The sequence below is a fragment of the Panthera pardus genome, unplaced genomic scaffold, assembly GCF_024362965.1.
Source record: "Panthera pardus isolate Hobbes unplaced genomic scaffold, ASM2436296v1 HiC_scaffold_2, whole genome shotgun sequence".
NCBI classification, from domain to species: domain Eukaryota; kingdom Metazoa; phylum Chordata; class Mammalia; order Carnivora; family Felidae; genus Panthera; species Panthera pardus.
In genome coordinates this window covers 123,297,973-123,313,544 of record NW_026526765.1, presented here as the reverse complement: position 1 = coordinate 123,313,544, position 15,572 = coordinate 123,297,973, and the positions used below count along the sequence as shown (strand labels likewise).

The 15,572-nt window shown below is 39.9% G+C and overlaps 2 protein-coding genes, 1 long non-coding RNA gene and 1 pseudogene across 4 annotated transcripts in view; 3 read left to right on the top strand and 1 right to left on the bottom strand.

Annotated features, from left to right (window-relative positions):
• The window catches only part of LOC109252144 (uncharacterized), a 154,632-nt gene that overhangs the window by 55,725 nt on the left and 83,335 nt on the right, over window positions 1-15,572 (top strand). The gene's annotated exons all lie outside the window — the stretch shown is intronic.
• The window catches only part of PAIP2 (poly(A) binding protein interacting protein 2), a 20,168-nt gene continuing 5,841 nt past the window's right edge, over window positions 1,246-15,572 (top strand). The window contains exon 1 of one of the 2 annotated variants that reach the window (XM_019424333.2): window positions 1,246-1,358. The gene's annotated coding sequence lies outside the window, so the exon portion shown is untranslated. Of the gene's footprint in view, window positions 1,359-1,523; window positions 1,657-15,572 lie in introns of those variants that run through there. The other variant, XM_019424331.2, reaches the window with a different exon arrangement.
• SLC23A1 (solute carrier family 23 member 1) overlaps window positions 13,260-15,572 on the bottom strand; it is a 21,760-nt gene continuing 19,447 nt past the window's right edge. The window contains exon 16 of the mRNA XM_053907447.1: window positions 13,260-14,615. The gene's annotated coding sequence lies outside the window, so the exon portion shown is untranslated. The remainder of the gene's footprint in view (window positions 14,616-15,572) is intronic.
• LOC128778315 (protein BEX5-like) lies at window positions 14,609-15,080 on the top strand (annotated as a pseudogene).

The window sequence follows — 15,572 nt, the reverse complement described above, 5'->3', positions numbered from 1 at the left end:
TCTTCTAGATTCCTTCCCGTGGAGGGAGCTTTTTTTCTTACTTTTAGTAGATACTAAAAGCATGTTGAGGTTTTTTTGTTTGTTTTGTTTTGTTAAGTAAGCTCTATGCCAACATGGGGCCAAACTTATGACCCCAGACCCCCAGGATCAAGAGTCGAAAGCTCTACCAACTAAGCTAGCCCAGACGCCCGTCTGTGCTTTAAAAATTTTTTTTCTTTACATTTATTTATTTTTGAGAGACAGAGTGAGACAGAGCATGAGCAGGGAGGGACGGAGAGAGGAGACAGAATCTGAAGCAAGCTCCAGGCTCGGAGCAAGCGTTCCGCACAGAGCCCAACGCGGGGCTCAAACCCACAAACCCACGAACCATGAGATCATGACCTGAGTGAAGGTGGACACTTAACCCACTGAGCCACACAGGTGCCCCCGGTCTGTGCTTTTAATATTCAAATTTTACAAAAGTAAAAAAGTAAATCTCAGTCCCTTATCTTCCTTCCCCAAAGGTAAGAAATTACTTTTTGTGCCTTTCTAATACAGTGTATACCTATTCAAACATCCAATTTTTTTTACACATACTATACACTATACATTGATTAGTATCAGTAAAAATATGTATGTTGAGGCTTGCCAATGATGATTGCAAGGATTAATGTATGGAAGGCAGTGCAACCAGGATAATGGAAGAGGAAACTCTTGGACCTTGAGGTCCCACTCTTCTATATTATCTCTGGACAGAATTATTTCCTTCCTTAGCTACAAAGAAGATTTCATATATTGCCTGGGGATCATATATACATAATTTGCAACTGTGCGCAAAGATCTAGCTTCAGAGTGTGTGTATGTGTGTGCCTGAACCTGTCTAAATGCAGATGCTTGTAGATGAGTTGGTATCCTTCTGTTAGTTTGTCTTAGCTTATTGTTTCATATATATATATTTTAAGCTTATTTATTTCGAGAGAAAGTGGGGTAGGGGCACAGAGGAAGGGGGACAGAATCCCAAGCAGGTTCTTCTCAGTCAGTGAGGAGCCCTACCAACTGAGCCACCCAGGCGCCCCTGTTGTTTCTGTTTCAGGATCTCTGGATGTCATTGGGTGGGTGTCACTGTTAGTGTGACACTGTGTATCACATACATACACCCAACAAATGGGCTGTTGTTATCTAGATTAGATATTCCTGTTTCGTGTCAATGGATTGGAGGTAACGTAGTCTGTAAGGTGTACTCTTCAGTCCTCAGCTCCCCCACTCACTGCATGCCAACATTCTTGAAAGACGGGTGTCCGGCACAGGCTCGGCCCAGCTCCAGTCTCCCAGAAAGAATGCGACACGATTTCCCGACTTCCAGTATACCCGTGTGCCAGGTATGCAGAAGAGGTCGTTGCGCATGCACAAGTGTGCAGCCTGGGATACGAAGGGAACGTTGGGGTCGCTCGTTCTCTCGCGCGCTCTCTAGTGGCTTCAGAGAGCAGCGTTGACAGAACGAGGGGGCGGAGCCGACGGCGGCGGAAGTGAAGTCACTTCCGGGCTGGGGTGTTTGTTTGGACTGGAGAAGGGAGGCGGCGGGCGAAGCGCGCGTCGAGCGGGGGAGCGGCGCTGCCTGTGGAGATCCGCGGAGGCCGACCGGATTCGTTGGCTGCCGTCCCCGCTGCCGTGCACTGGGTGAGGGGTTCCCTCGGGCGGAGCGGCCAGAAGGGTGCGGCGTCCCCGGCGGTCGAGGGACAGCACCTTGGCGACGGTTGAGGGTCCCCTGGGTTGTTGGCCACCAAGCCTTGTATGGCTTCCTTACTCCTTGCGTCTTTCAGTCGGATCTGAGGGATGAGCTGGGACCGACTCAGACTCTTTCTTCTTTGAGAAATGGCCGTCGCTTTTTTTCTCATTGTCATTATTATTTATGATTTGGATCTCGCAGCACTCTATCCGGGTCCTTGGTAGCGCGCGAGGGTTGCCGGGATAGCACTTTCTCGTGGCCCCCCTTCCTCCCTCCACTTTCTTCACCTCCCCTCGGGTACCCTTTTCCCCTGCCCCCCACTGCCGCTTCGGCAACAAAGCTCATTGTTTCTCCCCAGTTTACGCCTGCGCGTCGCCACGCGCAGCCCATACTTGCTGCGCGTGCGCGCTCCTCCCGTCGCCGGGGTTGGGGAAGAGAGGGGCGGAGGGACTGGCGGGCTGGCGAGCGTCCGAGGGGAGCTTTCTACAACCGTCCACTGGCCAGTACCTTTCGGATCCGCTTTCTCCCGTTTCTTCACCTTTCCTTACTCCTTATTGTTAGTTATATTGTTTCCCATGCTCCTGATAGAAGGGCTGGAATCCGTGCTCCGGGAGTATTGGAAACCAGATGAACTTTAACGGCCCATCTAATCACATTCCGGTCCTCCTTTTTAATTTCTCTTCCACTATATGCTTACTCCCCACTGCCACTAAAATTATATGGCTTGCGGTGAAGTTTGTTTTTTCAAAACATTTGTTGAAGCAGCCGGCAGTGGTATTTTCTGGTGACTCAAAAAGAGGCCTTTTCTGCTTCCTTTTGTTGTCTTGCACTCCCTGATTTTGCAGCCCCATCACCTCATGGAAACCACAAACTCTAGAAAGAATTTGGCTTTCAGTTTGCCGTGGGAAAAAGTCTAACAGCTGACAGCTTTTGACGTTACAACAGAAGACAAATTCCCATTTTCGTGCGCTGGCTAATCTTGTAGTCTCGTGGCATGGTTTTTCACAAATTGCAGTTGAGCAGGTGTTGGTTTGCATTTTCAATTTACGTTTATAAATAAGAAAAAGGTTTCTGTAAGGATTTAAATTTGATTCCCAGTGTTTGCTGGTTTGTGCTTCTGATTCCAATTTGTGAAAGGATATTTGGGGCAAATTAGCTTGTTTATGCTGCTTGTTAATTGTGAACTTGTACAAAACTTAATTCTTTCTCACAAATAAGTGTCTACGATAAATAAAGATAGGTAACTCTACAAAAATTACTGCCTATTTATCTCTTTCTTTAAAGGATGGTTGTTAAGCAATGGAAGTAATGTTTAAAGTCCTGGGAGCTTAGAGGGTTTTATTATAATGTATATTACTGCTTAGGGTAGATGATCTCTACCCTCTTTGGAACAGAGTAAGTTTATCGTAGGCTTTTCCTTCAGTAGGCACTGTACACCTTATTCAGGTTTCCCCCTTTCTGACTGTAGAGAGTGATGCTCCACTTTTAATAGAAAATGTAAACATTTATAAAATGTTGTTAGCATAGCAATTTCATTGATAATGTGGGAGGTGAAAGAAGGTAGAAAATAAGGCTTCAGCCCCCTTTCTTTTGTGATTTTACATTTTTGTGATTTACAGACTTTATTATAACCTGTGAAAAAGGCAGAGCAAGTTTTATCTTGCCCATTTTGAAATTGAGGAAATAGAAGTTTGAGAAATTATTTTATTAGGCATATATTTCCACAGCACTTAGTAATGCCAAGCATTGTTCTAAGTGTTTTTACAAGTATTTAATCTTCACCCTCCCTAGGTGGTAAGTACAACTGTAAAATAAAGCTAACAAGTGAGAGATGTGAATTAACTTGTCCAGTGTACACAGCTAGTAAGAGCTGGAATTCAAACCCAAGTAGTCCAGGGATTATGTGCTCTTAACCATTTTACTGTTTAGTGACATACTCAGGATCTGGTAGGTTGTTAGTGGCGTATCTTAGTTTCGGACCCAGTGCAAGATTAAAGTTGCCCAGGCTATACCCCTTGTGATCTGGACCACCCTCTTGCATAGGTACATTAGTAATTTGCATGTGATACAGCCTAAGTTTCAGTTCCAGTAACAGTCTTTTTTGTTGTTCTAGATTTCCTTACTGTTTAGAGCAGTGCTGTCCAATAAGTACTAATAGCACATGTCTGTTGAGCATTTGAAATGTGGCAAGTGCAGCGAAAGAACTAAATTTTTTATTTTATTGAGTTTGAATTAATTTATTTTTATTTAGCCATGCATAGCTGTTGGCCCCACCACATTGGATAGTGTGGATATAGAGGTTTGAATTCCTTCTGCTTATTTTTTGTGTCAGTTTTTATAAGTAAGGCTGGTGTTTCTGATGTTCTTTGAGCTTTTATCCAGTAGTGATGATAGGCAGTGCTGACCCATCCTTACTCTCACCAGATCACCTTTGTTATACCTTGTTAAGATTACGATTATAGTCTTCCTTCTGTCACATTGTTTCACTCCTACAGGTTTTTGGACATGTGATTTTTTTACCTTATACCTTGCTCTAACAACCTTTAATTGCTATAAATGTTTAATAAGCCCCAAAATAGATAATACTGTTATGTGCTAGGCTCTATGCATAGATACTATTATTATTACCATTTAATAGATGGGAAATCTGAGACGCAGAAAGGTTAAATAACTTGCCCTTGGGTTCCAGAGCCATTGCTTTTAATCATTAATGTATACTGCCAAACATTAAAACAAAAAATTCAAAGCTGCTTACAAACTTGAGTGGAAAACAAGCAGAAATAGAGGTTTCTTTATCCTCTTTCACTGCTGGAGAGACAACTAATTATAGTAATGTGTGTATGCAAGTAAGGTTAAGGAGTCACAATTGTTCAAAATAGAGTCCAATGGAATAAGAAAAGGTGTCTGTGGAGTCAGATTAAGGAAAGAAGAGAGAACTGTATTTGAATTTTAATGTGAATACTTTAGAGATGAAACTAGGGAGAAGTTTCTAAAGCTTAAAAGATTTCTATAATTTAAAATTTCATAAAGAATATAAAAGAATGGACATTGCTGGAAACCATATTTATTTGTTTACTTTAATGTTTATTTCTTTAGAGAGAGAGGGTGACAGCAGGGGAGGAGCGGAGAGAGAAAGGGAGAGAATCCCAAGCAGGCTCCACCCTCAGCGCAGAGCTGGATGCAGGGCTTGGTCCTACAACCCTGAAATCATGAGCTCAGCTGAAATCAAGAGTCAGATGCTTAACCAACTAAGCCAGCACACTCTCCATGAGCAGGATCTTTACGAAAGAAAAACTAACACAATGAAAGCTGGAATATTTGCAGATAATAGAAAAGACACAAGTCTAAGTCTGTCCCACTTAATATTATTTAAATAGAAAAGCAAAAGACAATTTGAGACATGCAACAGCTGAGAAATTAATACTTTTGCATGACCTTGTGAAGAAATATTAAAGATGTCAAGTTAGGGGAAGATTGTGAATAAAAGAAACAATGATAACAATCTAGTAAAAATATAGACAATAATGTTAATTGTGTTTGGTTAAAAAATTCTAAAAGATCTATACCTAAAGGAAAACCAAACAGTATGGAACTAACACTGCTTAAATTATTTCCACAAAACAAAGGAGATGGAGTGGGAGGAAGGAAATGGGATAAGTAAAATCATTCTAAAGGTTCTTTCGTTGTCTGGGAGCAGGGATGGGTTGGAGACCCTGAACAAGGAAAAGCATTCTAAATGTCTTGAATTGTTTGGAGGTGTATAGAGCACGTTTTTAATGAATAGGAATCTGTGTAAATCTATTTTAATTTCACAGTAGATGTAAGTCACATTATCATGCTCTACACCTTAAACTTACAGTACTGATCTCAATTATATTTCAGACACGGGAGAGAAAACCAACTGAGATTCCTTAGTAGTTTGTAAGTCACAGAAAATAAATCTGATATTTTTTAAAATATGAGTTTGTTACACTCACCGGTATGCAGAGTTCCTAAAAATAGGAAAATAAACACTACAGGAATACAATATGAGAAACTATAAGAAAAATTTAAAAATTATGATGGAAGACATAAAACCAACCATCAGTTATCAAAAATGATAAATCTCTGAGACTGGTTCAAATAGTCTAACTCTTAGAGTATAGGACTTGAATAGACCACTTTCAGAATTTAACAGATCAAGTAAAAAAAAAAAAAAGACCATTTATGTATCTATATTTAGATTTAGATATAAACATAGATATGTAAATATATATTTTTTTGTACCTTAGAAATAGAAGTCACACATTTCTCTCTTTAGACCCAAGGGGTTTGCAAAAACCATAGTTGTCTGCAAACAAAACAATAATAAGCCCCAAAAGTGAAGGTTTTTCTAGCTGCATTTTAAAATGTTTATTTTTGAGAGAGAACACAAGCAGGGGAGGAGCAGAGAGACGGAGGCACAGAATCTGAAGCAGGCTCCAGACTCTGAACTGTCAGCACAGAGCCTGATTTGTGGTTTGAACCCACTAACCATGATCTCATGAGCTAAGTCAGACTTAACTGACTGAACCACCTAGGTGCTTCACTGGGTACATTTTATAACATAATGAAGTCAAACTAGAAATCAGGGCATCAAAGGGTAAACAAAAGAACCATTTGGAAATGTAAAAATATTCTTCGAAATAATCTCTGGCTCATTATAAATTAAATAATTTGTAGATACCTAAACTTGATGAGAACTAAATTCAAAATACATGGAAAATTTATAGATACAAATCATTTATTAAATGGAAGGTTGAAAATGTTTGTCGACTTAAAAATCAGGGTAACAAATTGGTAGAAATTTAGTGAAGGGAAAATAAAGTGAAAAAACAAATTGATAAAAATATGTAGAAAAAATGAATTAAAGTAGGGGCTTTGTTTATTAAAATTGAATTTTTAATAGGTATCCATTCAAAATTCAATGGATGAATGTAACAGTGTCTCTCCCCACCCAGTTATCTCTGTAGGCATTGAGTGTTGTTTTTTGACAGTTCTTTTTTTTTCTTCTTTAATGTTTGTTTATTTTTGAGAGACAGAGACAGAGTGCAAATGGGGGAGGGGCAGAAAGAGGGAGACAGAATCTGAAACAGGCTCCAGGCTCTGAGTTGTCAGTACAGAGCCTGACATGGGGCTGGAACTCATGGACCGTGATACCATGACCTGAGCTGAAGTCGGATGCTTAACCAACTGAGCCACCCAGGCACCCCTTAACAGTTCTTACTGAGCTATAATTCACTGCCTGTAACTCATTTAAAGTATACGGTAGAGTTGTTTTTAGGATATTCAGAGAGTTGTGCATCCATTACCACAATTTTAGAACATTTTTGTTACCCCAGAAAGAAACCCCATACTCCTTAGCTGTCATACAGTATGTAATGCTTTGTGACTGGCTTCTTTCACTTAGCATAATGTTTTCAGTGTTCATCCATGATACAGCACGTATCAAGTATTTCATTTCTTTTTATTGTCAAATAATATTCTGTTGTATGGAGATACCACATAGTATTTATCAATTGGTGGACCACTGGGTTTTATTCACTTTTTGGCTATTATGAATAATACTGATACGGAAATTTGTGTACAAGTTTTGTGTAGGGCATATATTTTCATTTCTCTTAGATGTATACTTAGTATAAATATCGGGTTCCATGTTTAATCTTTTGAGGAACTGCTAGACTTTTTCAAATCAGCTGCATCATTTTAACATGCCCATCAGCAGTAAACGAAGGTTCCAATTTCTCCACGTTTTCACCAATACTTATTATCTTTTTTATTACAGCCATTCTAGTGTAAAGTGGCATCCCATTGTGATTTTGATTTGCATTTCCCCCACGATTAATGATTTTGAGTATTTTTTCATGTATTTATTGATATTTGTATGTTCTTTGGAAAACTGTTGTTTGCCCATTTTTTTTTTTTTAATTTTTTTTTTTTAACGTTTTTATTTATTTTTGAGACAGAGACAGAGCATGAACGGGGGAGGGGCAGAAAGAGAGGGAGACACAGAATTGGAAGCAGGCTCCAGGCTCTGAGCTATCAGCCCAGAGCCCGATGCGGGGCTCGAACTCACGGACCCCGAGATCGTGACCTGAGCCGAAGTCGGACGCTCAACCGACTGAGCCACCCAGGCGCCCCTGTTGTTTGCCCATTTTTAAATTGTGTCATTTTTATTGAGTTGTAATAGTTCTTTATATATTCTAAATACAAGTTCCTTATCAGATATGATTTGCTTCTCTGTTTTATATGTTCTCAGAGATTCTGTGCATTTGAAATGCACAGATCTTCCTCTTAATACATATATAGGAAGAGTTTATTAGACTCACGGGTATGCACATTGCAAACCTGGAGGTTTTTTTCTAAGATAAATCTCTAAATGAGGAAAAGGAACATATAATCAAATTATATGTAATGAAACAAGTTAGAATAGTTACATTCTTTGCAATTTTATAACAAAATTAAAATTGCGGAGAAAATGAAATTTTAATGAAATATAAATTACTGTAATTAACCAAAGAGGTAAAAAACCTGAATATACTAATCATAACAAGAAAAACAAAATTAAAGGTTGTTAAAGATATTTTAAGAGCACTGAGCCCATGTAACTTTAGATTCGTATGTCAGGATCCCATCATTCTTATTATTCAAACTATTCCTGAATAATAACAATGGAAATATTCTAGTTCATTTATGTTTGTAAGCTGTTTTCTGCCAGGGTCTGGCATTCTAGCAGTTTTCTTTCAGTTTAGTTTTTTGCTTTTTATTACTGAGAATATGATTTTTCTTGTCACTTTTTTGAAAATAATGTTTTTTGTCTTTTAAAAATTCCCTTTGATATTCTGCACTTTGACTCTTGTATCTTGGTTTGTAAATACTTATCTTTTCTTTTTTTTTTTTTTTTTCTTTTTTTTTTTAATTTTATTTTTGAGAGAGAGAATCCCAGGCAGGCTCCTCACTGCCAATGCGGAGCCTGACACAGGCTCAAACTCACGAACCATGAGATCTTGACCGGAGCCAAAATCAAGAGTCAGATGCTTAACCGACTGAGCCACCCAGGCACCCCTGGCCTCTGTGGTTTCTAATGTGAAATCAACTGTTAATCTTGTTTTGAGGATTCCTTGTATGTAAAGAGACACTTGTATTGCAGATAATCTCTTCTCCTTGTCTTTCAGTAATTTGATTATAATGTGTCTTAATTGTGGATCATTTTGAGTTTATACTGCATGGAATTTGTTGAGCTTTTGGATATGTAGAGTAATACATACAGATTTGTTATCAAGTGTGAGGAGTTTGGGGTCACTATTTTCTTTTTTTAAAGGTTTTATTTTTAGGGGCACCTGGGTGGCTCAGTCAGTCGTCTGTCTCTTGATTTCAGCTCAGGTTGTGGTCCCAGGGTCATGGGATCAAGCCCCACGTCGGGCTCTGTGCTGAGCATGGAGCCTGCTTGGGATTCTTTCTCTCTCCCTCTATCCTTCTTCCCCTGCTTACTTATTCTCTCTTTAAAAAATATATATGTATATATTTTTAATCAATCTGTACACTTAATGCAGGCCCAAACCCACAACCCTGAGACCAAGAGTCCCAGGCTTCACTGACTGAGCCAGACAGGCATCCCAAGAGGCCGTTATTTTCTTAAAATATTTTTTCTGGCCCCTTGTCTTCTTCTGAGATTCCCATTATTTGTATGATAGTTGCCCACTGGTCTTAAGGTTCTGTTCATTATTCTTCATTGTTTTACTTCCCTCCCAAAGCTCTTTAATCTCAATTGATTTATCTTTAAATTTGCTGATTTTTTTTCTCCTTGATCAAATCTGTTGTAATCCTTTGGTAAATTTTTCATTTCAGTTATTGTACTTTTCAACTCCAGAAATTCCGTTTGGTTTCTTTTTAGTTTTTCTATATTGATATTCTCTATTTTTTTCATGTTTATTTATTTTGAGAGAGAGCACATGAGCAGGGGAGGGGCAGAGAGGGACAGAGAGAGAGACTCCCAAGCAGGCTCTTTGCTCAGCGCAGAGCCCAGTGCAGGGCTTGATACCACGGCCGCAGGATCACGACTCAAGCTGAAATCAAGAGTCAGACATTTAACTAACTGAGCCACCCAGGTGACCCCCCACTTTTATTTAATGTTTGTTTATTTATTTTGAGAGAGACAGCACTAGCAGGGGACTGGCAGAGAGACAGGGAGAATCCCAAGCAGATGCTGCACTGTCTTCACAGAGCCGGATATAGGGCTTGAACCCACAAACTATGAGATCATGACCTGAGCCAAAACCAACAGACACTTAACTGACTGAGCCATCCCATCACTCCTGATACTCTCTATTTGATGAGACCTCATTATTATGGTTTCCTTTAATTATTTTGTACTTGATGTAAAGTCTTGTAAGTCCAATGTCTAGGCTTCCTCAAGGAAGTTTGTTTTTTCCTGTGTATAGGCCATATTTCTTACTTCTTTTCATGACTCCTCATTTTTGTTGAAAACTGAACATTAATATTATAATGTAGTGCCATTAAAAATCAGATCCTCCTTTCTGCAGGGTTTTTGTTCTGCTTGTTATTGATCTGTTTAGTGATTTTTCTGAACTAATTTTATAAAAGTTTGAGTTCTTTTTGTATGTGTATGGCCGTTGAAGCCTTTTAGCTTAGTGGTCAGATAGTTATTTAAAAAGAGATTTTCTGAGGTCCCTGGCTGGTTCTGTCTGTACAGCATGCAACTCTTCATCTTGGAGTTGTGAATTCAAGCCCCACGTTGGGTGTAGAGATTGCTTAAAATAGAATAAAATAAAAATCTTTAAAAGATTTTTCTTTGGGTGCCCGGGTGGCACAGTCGGTTAAGTGTCTGACTGTGGCTCAGGTCATGATCTTGTGGTTTGTGAGTTCGAGCCCTGCGTCGGGCTCTTTGCTGACAGCTCGGAGCCTGGACCCTGCTTTGGATTCTGTGTCTCCCTCTTTCTCTCTGCCCCTCCCCCATTCCCTCCCTCTCTCTCTCAAAAATAAATAAACGTTAAAAAAAATTTTTTTAAATACATATGTTTCTTAAATACCTATGAACAAAAAAATTCTCTCAGTCTTTGTAGGTAGATTCTTGTTTATGTTGAGGCATACCTTCAACACTCAAGCAGTTTACAGCTTTCTTAGCCCTCACTTTATGTGCATATACTGAAGGTCAGCCAGAGTATAGGGCCTTCACAGGTCTTTTGGGTTTTTTTTTAATGTTTATTTATTTATTTTGAGAGAGAGAGTACTTGCGGGAGGGGCAGAGAGAGAGGAGGAGAGAGATAATTCCGAGCAGACTCTATGCTGTCACTACAGAGCCTGACATAGGGCTCTATATCATGAACCATGAGATCATGACCTGAGCTGAAATCAAGAGTCAGACGCTTAACTGACTGAGCCATCCAGGCACCCCTCAGGTCTTTTCTGAGCATGCTCCCAGCACTGGACTTGCCCAGGGCCTTGGTTCCCTAGAATATGCAGGAGCTTTTCAAAGCCCTTATGCCCAAAGTATTTACTTCACCCATCTTTCCTCCCATGCTTTTTTCTTGGTGTTTTGTTTGCCACATCTCTTCTTCCTTGCCCTAGGTGGCTTTGGCTGCTATATTTGCCTTTAACTGTTTTTAACAAATGCCAATCCGACACTTTAGAATCATAAATTTATATACACAGTGGAATACGTGGCAATGAGAAAGAATGAAATATGGCCTTTTGTAGTAACATGGATGGAACTGGAGAGTGTTATGCTAAGTGAAATAAGTCATACAGAGAAAGACAGATACCATTTGTTTTCACTCTTATGTGGATCCTGAGAAACTTAACAGAAGACCATGGGGGAGGGAACAGGAGAAAAAAAAGTTAGGGAGGGAGGCAAACCTTAAGAGACTCTTAAAGACTGAGAACAAACCGAGGGTTGATGACGGGTGGGTGATGGGTATTGAGGAGGGCACTTGTTGGGATGAGCACTGGGTGTTGTATGGAAACCAATTTGACAATAAATTTCATATTAAAAAAAATAAAACCATAAATTTTATGGTATTTGAACTATATACCCAATTTTTTTTTAATTTTTTTTTTAACGTTTATTTATTTTTGAGACAGAGAGAGACAGAGCATGAATGGGGGAGGGTCAGAGAGAGGGAGACACAGAATCTGAAACAAGCTCCAGGCTCTGAGCTGTCAGCACAGAGCCCGACGCGGGGCTCGAACTCACGGACCGTGAGATCATGACCTGAGCCGAAGTCGGCCGCTTAACCGACTGAGCCACCCAGGCGCCCCTTATATACCCAATTTTTAAAAAAATATTTATTTTTGAGAGAAAGAGAGAGCATGAGCAGGGGAGGGCCAGAGAGAGAGAGGGAGACACAGAATCAGAGGTAGACTCCAGGCTCTGAGCTGTCAGCACAGAGCCCAATGCAGAGCTTGAACTCACAAACTATGGATCATGACCTGAGCCAAAGTCAGACGTATAACTGACTGTGCCACCCAGGCGCCCCCCCCCCAATTTTTTTTAATAAGCTCTATACCTAGCATGGGGCTTGAACTCAGGACCCCAAGATTAAGAGTCACATGCTATATGAACTGAGCCAACTAGGTGATCCTATACGCAGTTTTTTTTTTAAATGTTTACTTTTTGAGAGACAGAGTGTGAGTTGGGGAGGGGCAGAGAGAGAGAGGGAGACACAGAATCTGAAACAGACTCCAGGCTCCAAGTTGTAAGCACAGAGCCCAACATGGGGCTCGAACCCACGAATCATGAGATCATGACCTGAGCTGGAGTTGGACACTCAACTGACTCAGCCACCCAAGCACCCCATCCTATACCCAGTTTTTAAAAACAGCAGAACATGCAGAGGATCCAGTATAAAGAATGTGGTCCAAGAAGGGTCAAGAACAAGTCATAGAAAAAAATTTAAAATTTGATACATCACGTTATATTAGAATACCTTATGTTCAATAATTGTAAGTCGTCAACATTCTGAAAGAAATGATCCTTACCCCTCTGGCTTTCACCTGGCTGGCTGTAGCCAGAAATTTGGTCAGCAATTGTTCCTTCCCTCAGCTGTCTAAGATACAAGATTAGTGTTTGGGCTCCAGTTTGTTCTTTTTGGTTTCAGTTATGATTTGTTTCCCAAATATTGCCTAATAAAATAATTTTATTTAGTCCTTTATGGACTCTTTCTCTAGGATTTATGCCAAAGCCACAGCTTGTTTGATGAAGTGATAATGAGCAAAAAAGCTGACCTAGAGCCTTGTCAAATACAGGGATTGGGCCCTTTTTTGCTAAGCACTGTGTTGATATTTTCTTTGTTTACTGGTAGGCATCAAAGAGAGAGGGGAGTCCTTTGGGATTCTCAGACTATAGAATTTCCTGAGGCACATTTTTCATGGTTTACATAAGCTTGTGCTCATAAATTGAATGGACTTAAAAAAAAAAAATAGATTGCCTTTACATGTAGATATAATTTGATTACAGAGGCATATTTAAATTTTTTTTAAGACATTTTATTTTATTTTTTTAATGTTTATTTTTGAGAGAGAGAGAGAGCACAAGCAGGAGAGGGGCAGAAAGAGAGGAAGACCTAGAATCAGAAGCAGGCTTGAGGCTCTGAGCTGTCAGCACAGAGCCCAGTGCGGGGCTTGATTTCACAAGATTGTGAGATCATGACCTGAGCCGAAGTTGGACGCTTAACCGACTGTGCCACCCATGTGCCCCTGTTTTGCTATTTTTTTGAGAGCACATGCATGCAAGTCGAGGAGAGGTCAATAGAGGGGGTGACAGAAGATCCAAAGCAGGCTCTGCGCTGACAACAGACAGCCCAGTGTGGGGCTTAAACTCACAACCCCGAGATCTAGAGTCACATGCTTTACTGACTAAACTAGCCAGGTGCCCCTTTCTTAGATTCCTTTTATGGACTTAACCTTAAGAGTACGTATGTATAATGAAAACTCATACTATTCATATAATGTGAATTTAGTCTCTTAGGCTGGGGCTGGGATGTTTATATCCTGAAACACACAGGTATTTTCTGAAATACTGAATACTACTGACAGTAGCATCATGGTAGTGACATCTGTATTTGTTAAGAGGTCCTCAAATATAAGTTACTAAGAACTGCTGCCCTAGTTATTTATTATTGTATGTATACATGTGAAAGAGAAGCAGAGACAGACTGAGATTTATGTGCTAAGGTGTGGGTACAATGAAAATAATAGAAGGCACTATAAAAGCAGACAGGACAGAAAACAGAGAATGAATATTTTTGATAAAAAAGTTTTAAAAAAATAATGAATTAGGACTGGCAATACATATAGAGCAAGTGCTCCCTGAACCTTACCGAAGGAAAAAACTATTTGTGGTGGGACATTTTAGTTTTTAGTGTTTTTCTTGATTATAACGGGAGTAAGAACACCTGAAGTTTTTTAAACACTCTTCTCATATTAGGTATGCTGATTTCTTCGTTTGGCACAGGTCACACTGCTGTTTGAATTTATGTACAAGTGACTCATGTAAACTCATTTTTAACAATTTCATACTTAATGAATTGGTAGAATATTGTAGAATCTGACCCTTAAGTTTCACACTTTTAGCCAGCAGTGTATCAACTGGTTTAGATCATGTTATCATTTAATGAATAGTATATAAGAAACCCAGTCTACTGTATTAGATATTGTTGTGTTTTTACTCACATAGAAAGAGATTAGATGCTTGAACTAGTTGGAGTCTGGTGGTCCTTTGTGGCTGTGCACCTGCTTGCTGTTGCTTTGAAGGTGGGTGAGTCTGTAGCCCCGGGAAGGAAGAAGTCATAGAAGCTGACTTATCCATAACAGGTCTTTAGGTCCATTGGTGCAGCAAATTTCAAAGCTAAGAGAGGAAGACTGCTTCTGATCCCTGTAGGAAGAGGAAGCAGGAAAAGAAATCTCAACATGGAAAAGGTCTCCCAGGAAAGCATAGGAGAAAAGCAGGCTGCAGTGCAGAATGCAGAAGAAGCCCATTCTTTGGGAGGTGGTGAAGGCCAGGAGCCTGGAGGAAGTATTAGAACAGGTTGGGCCTCACCTGCCCATGATGTTAGACAGGATATGCCCAATAGGCTTGTCAGTAACCTTGGTATGATAGATGGAGTTGCTGATGATATGGAACGGTTCATGGAGGAGATGAGAGAGATAAGGAGGAAAATTAGGGAGCTTCATTTGAGGTGCAGTTTGCACATTCTTATAGGACATCCCCCTCATCCTATCGTGATGAGTTTTATCTTATGCCTTGAATGCTGAGGTTAATATTAATAATAAAACATCCTGCTTCCCAAAGTAACGTTTTCTTGATGTACCCTTTGCTGTGAATCTGGTGTTCTGTCATATTTCTTTCTTTCTTTTTTTTTTTAATAAAGTTTTTTGTTTTTGTTTTGTTTTGGAAAGAGAAAACGGGAGGGCAGAGAGAGGGGGAACAGAGGATCCGAAGTGGGCTGTCATTTTTCTGTTTGGATATTTCATTTTGAGTTAGTCTGGAAGTTTTTCTGTCAGCAGGGAAGTTTCAGAAACTTGCATGGAAAAGTTTATTACATACTGTGAAGGTAGTAAAGCAGTTTAAAAAGCAGTCTGTAGATAAACTCTCTCATTTAAAAGCATGCATATTGGGGCACCTGGGTGGCTCAGTCACTTAACCATCCAACTGTTGACAGTTGTGAGATTGAACCCAAAGTCGGGCTCAGCACGGGGTGTGGAACCTGCTTGGGATTCATTCATTTCCTCTCTCTCTCTCTCTCTCAACAAACTTTAAAAATAGATGCACCTGGGTGGCTCTCTCAGTTGAGAGTTCATCTCTTGGTTTCAGCTCAGGTCATGGTCCCAG